General features: G+C 52.1%; 1 protein-coding gene across 1 annotated transcript in view; it reads left to right on the top strand.

Annotated features, from left to right (window-relative positions):
• The window catches only part of XKR6 (XK related 6), a gene marked incomplete at its 5' end in the record, with an annotated part of 176,074 nt that overhangs the window by 83,907 nt on the left and 82,209 nt on the right, over window positions 1–9,958 (top strand). The window lies entirely within an intron of this gene.

The following is a 9,958-nucleotide window of genomic DNA, read 5'->3' as shown; positions in this document are numbered from 1 at the left end:
TAATATATAATTGATAATGGTTATTCCTGGTGCACTCCTTGTAATGAAATTTTAATGCTGGGGACAGCTCAGTGTGTGCGTGTGTGTGTGTAATGTGGAGCCGGGTCCTCGTGCTGTTAAACACAGCTCCTCAGCCTTTGTTCTGGCAGCTGGAATCTCAGCTGGCTCCTCAATGTCAAGGAGGACAACCCCACATTCAGCTGGTGCCAGAATTCCCCCCAAAAGCAAGAGTTCAGAGCGTGGAGCGGGCGCTGTTCCCAAGAATTAAAATATGACTCCACATGATACCCAAGAGCTGCCCCTGCCACTCCCTTCCTGGGAATTTGGCTGCCTGTAAATAACATTTCCATCACCTTTTAGTCCCATCAGGAAGAACTTCCGTTGGAAGCAGCAGGATCTCACCCCACAGAAAGCTGCCTTTCAGTGAGCAGAGCTGCCTTTCTCTTGTCGGTGATAAAAGGGTCTGGAAAACAAATTCCAGCAGTGACTGCAATGCATTTCCCTTCTTTTTCAGGAGGGGTAATTAACTCCCTCTCCCATAGTCTGAGGTTCACACTGGGCTGTGTTTTCCCCTCCACTGGTTTATTTCCAGAGGCCAGGGAAGGCAGCAGTGTATGGAACTCCCTCCTTGCTCATGGCCAGTCCGAAGTCCTGGAAAGCAGAGAGGTCTTGCCTCGAGATGTGGTTTGCCCAGATTCATGGGAATGAGGAAAATAATTCACCATTCCCTTCTCTTTTCTGCCCATTGTGATATTTGTGAGGGTGTAAGATTAGAACCAAAAGGAACAACCTATCAGCTGAACAATCTGATCTGGTTAGAGATGTCCCTGCTCATTCCAGGGGTTTGGACTGGGTGACCTTTAAAGGTCCCTTCCAACCCAGGCTGTTCCACAATTCTCTGGTCAGTGTCGGCTCTGTGGAGCAACTAGTCCTGGGTCCTTTTTGGGATTTATATTGTGGGACAATTTGGAACAGCACTGGGATGTGGAGAAGATCTGCAAGAGTTTGGATGCTTTTTTGATTGCTTTCCTGTGCTCCAGGTTACAGAGATACCAAGTTTACCAACCATTATCAACACAACTAAACCAGTTGTGATTATTTTGGGCATTTGGGTTGGATATCAGGAAAAGGTTCTTCCCCCAGAGGGTGCTGGGGCACTGAACAGCCTCCCCAGGGAATGGTCACAGCACCAAGGCTGCCAGAGCTCCAGGAGTGTTTGGACACCGCTCTCAGGGATGCACAGGGTGGGGTTGTTGGGGTGTCTGTGCAGGGCCAGGAGCTGGACTGAATGATCCTGGTGAGTCCCTTCCAGCTCAGGACATTCTGTGATTTTATGATTCCGTGTGGTTCCTGCCCTTTATTCCCACCCTGTGGCCGCTGTCCTGGGCACAGCCCTTGCTCACTGCAAACACTCCCACCTCTACAAGGTGGCTTCACGTCCTTGGTGGCTGTTCAGACAAAATAACCAGTGTTTGAGTCCATCCCCTGGGGCAGAGGACGAGCAGCTGAGAGGGTTCAGTCACTGATGGAAGTCGCTGCTGCTGCTCTGGGCACTTGATGTGACATCACCGGGGCGTGGATGAATTAAGAGCACTGCCAGATGGACTCAGGTTTGCCCAGGCCTGCCAGGGCTGAGTGATTGATTATTGTAAGTGGTAAATGGAACAAAGCTGGGACATAAGGGCTGGGGTTGAACCTTCTCCACCTTTACATTTCCACCACCATCCCAGACCCTTTCCAGCCCTGGACAGCTCAGACTTACCCAAACCATCCCTGGCTCAGCTCAGGAGTTGGCATGGGCTGGGGACCATCCCCAACAGGTGGTTGGGATGCAGCCACTGTTCTCAGGAGGGTGGGAAGGATTAATGGTGTGAGCATGGCCAGGTCTCGGGGATGGAGATCAGGCTCCAGCATGGATTTATTGTGGAGGTGTAACCTCAGCATCAGGCTGAGAGAGCTGGGGGTGTTCACCTGGAGAAGAGAAGGATCCAGGGAGACCTCAGAGCCCCTTCCAGTGCCTAAAGGGGCTCCAGGAGAGCTGGAGAGGGACTTGGGACAAGGGATGGAGGGACAGGACACAGGGAATGGCTTCCCAGTGCCAGAAGGCAGGGATAGATGGGATATTGGGAAGGAATTGTTCCCTGTGAGGGTGGGGAGGGACTGGGCTGGAATTCCCAGAGAAGCCGTGGCTGCCCCTGGATCCCTGGAAGTGTCCAAGGCCAGGTTGGATGGGGCTTGGAGCACCCTGGGGTAGTGGAAGGTGTCCCTGCCCATGGCAGGGGGTGGAACGAGTTGAGCTTTAAGGTCCCTTCCCACCCAAACCATTCTGGGGCTCTTTGATTCCATGATCAGCTCTGACCCTGAGCACCTTGAGGATTTTCCCCTTTGCCTTTCCTGCATCCCAACCACTCTCAGCGCCCACCTCTTGCAATGACCGTTCCCAGGAGCTGGATCAAAGGGACAATCCCCGTTCCAGGATCCAACTGCAGTTTGGAGCTTCCTCCAGGCACCCAGCTGGAGGGTGTTGGCTTGGTGGTGAGCCCGCTGAACCCCACGTGGGATGCACAGGCACCACGGGCTGTGCGTGGTGCTGGGGTGGGTGAGCGCCGCAAAGGAGACGCTGGTGTGAGCCAAGCGTTGTCACGGAAACCGGAGAGTTGGCGCGGAGGCGGAGAGGGGATGCCGAGAGTGCGGAGGATTCGGAGAGGCGGGGGAGGGCTGAGGGGCTCTCCCATCATCCCTCCATGCAGAGATTTCCCCAAGGAAGAGACATCTCCCTGCTGCTTTCAGGAGCTTGCTGGCTCGGCTGCTCCTCGCTGGAGCCGATGGATTTGTCTGCACTGTTCCCTCTCTGAGTCAAACCCTTCCTCCCTGTACCACCAAAGAAAGAGAGGAGGAATAAAAAGGAGCGGGAAAGAGAGGAAGGAAAGAAAAGGAAGAATAAAAAGGAGCAGGAAACTGAGGAAAGCAAGAGGATCCAGAGGTGTATGGAGGAGTAACGCTGAATTCCCACTGCGCCCATCCCTGTGATTCCTGCGTGGCACTGGAAGGCACCAGTGTAGCATCATCCATCACCCCCTGAGTGCTCCAAGGCAAACACAGCCACCCCTTCCTCTGTCTTCCCCAAACAACAGGCTGGTCCCCTCCTTGCTCCTCCTCAGGGAGCTCTGAGAGGTGGAGGTGATGCAGGACCACGGCCATGGCAGGCAGGGCACAGTCCTGGGGTGGGTGTGGGGGTCTCCATCGCTTTTCCATCCTTCTCTGTGGCTCTGTTGACCATTGGAATGTTTGGTTTGCCCCAAGGAGACCCCAGGGAGGTCACCAAAGGCCGTGTCTGGCTGTGGTCCAGGGGTGACAGTGGCACGGAGCAGAGGTTCACGCATGGACGTCGGGGCGTGCAGAGGGAATTCTACATTGCATCCATGGTGTGACCCTGGGAACAGGACTCTGGGGCATCCTCAGGGCTCTGCTCACTCCCAGGTTCAGGCCTGGGCTGGTATGAGCTGTGGCAAGGACTGTTTCAGCAGTTTGGGATGGGGTGGTCAGGTCCTACAGGGGTGGCAGTAACTCAGGGCTGGCTCTTTCCACATGGCTGAGGTGGAGGACCAGGCTCCTCAGCGAGATCCCACCTCATGGCCAAGCTTCTCCAGACCTTCCCATACCTACATCGCTTTGCTGAGGATGTTCCCATCGCTTTCCATGCATTTTAGGGGCAGGGCACTGATGCAAGAGGGTCTGTGAGGAGAAGGAGGTAAAATGAGGGAATTGCATTTCCTAGGAGAGTGGATGAGACCACCATGAGGAAATGAAGTTCCGTGATCTTATTCCTTAACTGTGGAAGTCCTCACAGCAGGGGCTGGGTGACAAGAAGGTGCCTTGAGCAGTGGGACATTTACTGCTGCTCCACAAAGAGCAGCACAAGGCCTGATTTGGGGGTTCAGCTCAGAATTTTGGCCAACTCAAGGAATGAATCCCATCTGGGTTTGGGATGGGTGTTCCCTGTGAGGGTGGGGAGGCCCTGGCACAGGGTGCCCAGAGAAGCTGTGGCTGCCCCTGGATCCCTGGAAGTGTCCAAGGCCAGGTTGGACAGAGCTTGGAGCACCCTGGGCTAGTGGAAGGTGTCCCTGCCCATGGCAGGGGGTGGAACCAGCTGATTTTTAAGGTCCCTTCCCACCCAAACCATTCTGGGATTTCAGGGTGTCAGGAGTCAAGAGTGCAGCCAAGAGAGAGCCACAGCAGCCCCAGCTTGGAAAACACATCCATGGCTGAAAACATCCCTCCTCTGGGACCTCCAATCAGTCTCTAAACACAGTGGAAATCACAGGCATATTTACTCAGTCCAGTTTTAATCCTGCACTGAACCTGATGGTGGTGATGGACATTACGGCTCATTGGACATGGCTGATTATTATTATTATTATTATTATTATTATTATTATTATTATTTTGCCAGCTGCAGGGTGTGTGACTGGCTCTTGCAGCACTCTGCCTCTTCTCTGATGACTCCTGGGAACTTGCTCCAATTTAGTCCAGGAGACCAGGAATTACTCCTTAGGAGGATCCTATTGTTATTTTTGTTAGAGGACTGGGCTTGTTCTGCCTATTCTTTCTTCTTTTTATTTTCTTTTTTTTTTTTTTCCATACCTTTTTACAGGCAGGGAAAAACCCTTAAAAATTCTGGGTCTGGGTATTTGTGGATATGTATATTTATATATATATATAATTTATATATTATATCTGTGCATCTCCCTCACTGGTGCAGCCCCTTGCAGATAGCCGTCCTTTAACATCCCATCCCATCCCATCCCATCCCATCCCATCCCATCCCATCCCATCCCATCCCATCCCATCCCATCCCATCCCATCCCATCTTCTCCTCAGCTTCACTCACCCAAACTCACCCACTGAACACACAAAGAAAGAAATACTTATTTATCAGTGTATTTAAAGCTAAATGCTGTGCTGAGCTGGAGACAAAAGGGGTGGGAAGGGGAAAAAGATGCAAACTGAAGAAATGGGAATGAGGAAATCAACGTAAAGACCAAATCTGAGTCATCTGTGGACTGCAAATCCCTTGGTGATGGAACTTGATTAATGCCCCTATTTGAGCTGCTTTGTGGTTTAGGGAAGAATTATGAGGTCACATTTTTAAACTTCAGGTCTCTTGTCACTGTTTCTGGTTGGGTTTTTTTTAGATCGTGTTGTTTTTTTAGAAAATTCTGAAAAAAACAAATTAAAAAAAAAAATTCTCCCTCCCTCAAAAACTTGAAACCTCCTGCCCCAAGCATTTTCTCAGCTTTGATTTTTGATTTGCAGTTGGTTCTTTTATCAGAAACAAGTCTTGGACATGCCACAGACTTCAGTGTCACCTGCCCAGTTTGGGGACTGCTTCTAAATTGAGGAAACTGAGGCACAGAGGGAGGCACCTCTTGGAGCTCAGAGCTTTAGAGCACTTGATGGAAAAAAAATGGGATTCAAATCCAAGTCTGCAAGCAAAAAGTACCAAAATCAGTCAATTTTCAGGCTTTACAAGGAAGTGTATTTTTATTGCAATGATCAGTATTTGGGAATTGTCTGGATGGGGAGAAAACACAAAATCCCAGGGAAAGTTTCCCCCCAAAGCATAACTGGAGGTTAATTTGTGTCCAGGAGGCTCCTTATGTAAGTGTTTGTGTAAATATATATATATATTTAAACCCCAGATCCTGTTGTGCTCTGTATAAACATCATTTTTTGGAAGTCAGCTGAGCTTTTAATCTTTCGGGCTTCTGAAGAAATGTTCTGTTTAGGGAACAGCACCAAAACCCCAAGCTCCTGACCACTTGTTAGCGCTCAGCAGAAGGAAACCTTGTGCCTCGGGGGCTCTGGGGACTCGGTGCTTTTGAAGGTGAAGTCGCAGGGAAATCCTTGCAGCAGGAACCGCAGCTCCTGCCTCATCACACCGATTAAAAAAGAAAATAGAGAGAGAGGGGAAGAGCTTTCAGTGATCCTGTGGCCTGGGAGCGGGGATGGGATGCGGGGGTGGGATGCGGGGGTGGGATGCGGGGGTGTGTGTGGAGGGGGTGCAGGGGATTTTGTGCGGTGTCTCCGTGCCCAGCACATCCCTTTAGGATGAGGAAGGGACAGGGACGCGGAGCTCAGCTCGAGGGGGGTCCCCGAGCGGGGATGCGGGTGCCCAACTCGGATGAAGCATCCTGGCACCCCCTCGGCTGCCCGTGCCCAGCCGCTGCTGCAGTGAGGACAGGAATTCTGTGCGTGCAAAGCCCCGCCGCTCCGGCGGCGACAGCTCCTGAAATGACCCCAGCGCCGCAGGACCGATCCCTTTATCCGTAGCCGCGGTGCGCCAGAGGAGGGGATGGAGCGAGGAGAGCCATGGAGGGGGGAGGAGGAGGAGGAGAGGGAAGCTGGGAACTGATTACGTGGGAGGCATTTTGTCCGGCAGCAGCAGCAGCAGAGGCAGAGGCAGCAGCAGCGAGGATGCAGATGAAAGGATCATCCCGCCGGGGGGAAAAAGGCGATGCCGAGGATGGCCCAGGTGTTCCCAGGATGGGCTGGCACGGATGCACCCAGCTCCAAACCCCCCGTCTCCGGGCACCCCTCGGCCCCGGTGGGGCTGTGCGGCTGCCGGGGCCGGGATTAAGATGGATAGATTGGTAGGAAGCGTTCGGTGTGACCGGAATAGAAAGCACGGTGGCTTCGTGCTGACTTGAGGGCACGGATCCAGAAAATAGCACTGCTCGGGAGATGATTACTTTACTATTGGAGCTTGTCCTTAAAATAGCAAGCTGGCTCCTCGCTGCCCCTCCTTCCCCTGTGCCTGTGCACAGTCCTAGTGGTGGCTGTGAGATTCCTAGGGTGGCTTCCCTCTCAGTTTATTCCTTATTTATTTCCTTGTTATCCATGTCGCATCATACTTCATAAAAACGTCCTTGAAGGCCTCTTGGTCTGTGCTTCACTCACAGCGGGGCCAAGCTCAGCTCTGACCATTGCATTTGCAGCAGGGGAAGGATTAGGAGGAGCTCCCCGGGGAAAATCAATCAGGGCAGCCATGGGTTGACAAACGCAGCGTGGGTGACCCCACACCCGGGGTGATGGTGGGATGTCACCCAGGAGCGTCTCTGGGAACACCACAGCCCTTCCCTGGGCATCTCCTCCTGGCTGGGTGCTGCTGTGACCCTGGAGCAGGGTTCTGCAAGGCCATGCTGCAGGGCTGCGTGGGAAATGCAGGAACACTCCCACGTTGTCCCTGCAGCCTGGCTCCGGCCACTGGGGTTTTATTTCACACAGGGAGCAGCAAGGAGGAGAACAAAGCCAAAACCAGAGCAGGGAGCAACCCAGGGCAGCCACTGATCCCTTGGAGCCTTCAGCACAGGAAGAGCCTTGTGCTGTCACCACGGGGGTGACGTGTCCCTGCCACATCCCACGGGTGCATTTACGTCTTCTTCTCTGGCGCAGGCAGAGCCACCCGTGGCAAAGGAGTCATCGGTGCCAAGGGATGGAAGGGGAAGCAGCAAAGCTCCTTCCACGGGCTCAGCCAGGGGACCACGAGTTGGAGACCTCAGCGAGGGGTCTGAGCTCATTTCAGGGCTAAACTTAGTTCAGAGAGTCCCAGCAGCCACTCGGGAACGCTGCCATGTTGGGATGGATGCCCTGGAGCAGCATTTTGTAGGCCAGGCCACCCGGATATTATTGTTAATGTTAAAAATATTCTCTGCTGAGCAATAGAGGCTTTTGGTCCTCTCAGGTTGTCTCCATGTGGATGCCTCCTGTCTTCCCATTCTTACATAAAGCACTGAGTCCTTGGAAAGGGAAGGGGAATGAGATTTATGGAACTGAGGATGTCCCAGACTGGGGTCGCAAGCAGAGAAGGGAAGAGCAGTGGGGCATCCGGGGCAAAGCAGGGAGAGCCACAGGGAGTCTGTACCAGTGAATGCAGCAGTGCTGGGACCCTGACATGGGGTCTGCATTCCACTGCCTGCATTGCTCCTTGTCCTGGCACTGATGGGCCAAGAACAACCAGCACTGACCCACACAATTCCCAGGCATGGGGCAGGGACTGGGACTGTTCTCACAGAGTAGTCAGGATACGGCCACCCCGCTTCAGAGGAGGATCCAGAGGATGCCACTAAAGATGCTCTGAGGGCTGGAGCCCCTCAGCTCTGGAGCCAGGCTGGGAGAGCTGGGGGTGTTCACCTGGAGAAGAGAAGGATCCAGGGAGACCTCAGAGCCCCTTCCAGTGCCTAAAGGGGCTCCAGGAGAGCTGGAGAGGAACTTGGGACAAGGACATGGAATGACAAGGGGAAATGGCTTCAAACTGACAGTATCAACATCTGACCACATCATCTCCTTCCAAAAGAACTTATCTGACGAGAATTACCAGATGCTTCCTGGTTCTCGGCCGTATCTGAGAATGATTTGGGTTGAAAGAGACCTTAAAGTCCTTTTCATTCCAACCCCCCTGCCATGGGCAGGGACACCTTCCACTAGCCCAGGCTGATCCAAGTCCTGTCCATCCTGGCCTTGGATTCCAGGGATCCGGGGGCAGCCACAGCTTCCCTGGGCACCCTGTGCCAGGGCCTCCCCACCCTCACAGGAAACAATTTCTTCCTAGTATCTTATCTCAATATCCTCTCTTTTAGTTTAAAACCATTTCCTCTTGTCCTGCCACTGACTGCCTTTGTAAAAAGTTCCTTTCTCTCTTTTTCATAAGCCCCTTTAGGCACTGGAAGGGGCTCTGAGGTCTCCCTGGATCCTTCTGTTCTCCAGGTGAACACCCCCAGCTCTCCCAGCCTGGCTCCAGAGCAGAGGGGCTCCAGCCCCTGAAGCATCTCCGTGGTCTTCTCTGAACCCACTTAAAAACATATCTTAAAAAATGAAATAAATATATATTCATTTCTATAGAAATGTTGTAGTTTTTATATTTATGTGTTTACTTATTTAAAATGATGCCAACAGCTGCATGGACACGCTCACGTGTGCTTCAGCTGGCCTTTCTTTTGCTTAATTAATGGTGACGACTCTTGGAGCGTGCTTGGCATTCACCAAAAAAATGTCATAAAGGAGCTGGTTATTTCTTCTTTTTCTTCTCAGTAATAATGGATAAACCAATTTTGAACAAGCTTTACAAACTTGGAGGAGCGCTTTGGACACCAGGGTAGGGTCTCTTGCAAACAGCTGTGGCAAAGGTTCATGTTTGGTTTGAAGGGTGAAAGATCTGTGGACAAGCCCACATGGGAACATCTCTGTTCTCCTGGTAAATAATAAAAGCAACCCCAAAAAACCCCCAGAAAAACAATTTCTCTGTGCTCGGTGTTTTATCTCATCTTCTGGCAGGGACACACTGAGAGAGGGGACAGGACAGGTGTGGGGAAGGGGCACAGAGTCCATGCCAGGGGGACAGCAGATCCCAAGACGTTAGGGAGGGTTTGGAGAACGAGAGACAGAGGAATGACCTTTTCCAGCCGTGTGGGGATGTCCAGGGAAAAGAGAGGAGGGAGGAACATGGAGGGGAAACGACGAGGTAAAGACAATCCAGAACCAACATCGAACTAATCGCCTTAAAAGAGATTTCTGGGGCCATTCTGGTAATTTGGGGATTTATGTTTTTTTGTGACTGCCCGTTCTGGGATTAGATCTCAGGAGAGCAAGGACTGGAAATATTTTTCAAGCTATTTGTGACTCAGCAGCTGCGAAGCGCTGATTACTGGCAGCAGCTGACGTCCGAAAAGCATCTAAGTCTTTATTATATTATCCAAAAGGGCACAGCCTTTTTTTTTTTATCACCCCAGCTTCAGAACAGCGAGTTCCCAAACCTTCAAGGAGGACTGGGGACACAGGGCAGGAGGCGGCGCTGAAGGAAAATTTTAATCTCTTTCCTAAAAGCTCTTCAAATTTTCCATTTTTTGATGCTTCCAACCACTTGTGTTGCCTTGGGATGTTCCCCTTGGATTTAGGCAAG

The sequence above is a fragment of the Corvus hawaiiensis genome, chromosome 3 (assembly GCF_020740725.1).
Source record: "Corvus hawaiiensis isolate bCorHaw1 chromosome 3, bCorHaw1.pri.cur, whole genome shotgun sequence".
In the NCBI taxonomy this organism is placed as follows: Eukaryota; Metazoa; Chordata; class Aves; order Passeriformes; family Corvidae; genus Corvus; species Corvus hawaiiensis.
Note: the sequence above shows the minus strand (reverse complement) of the source record. Positions and strands in the feature narration are given on the sequence as shown.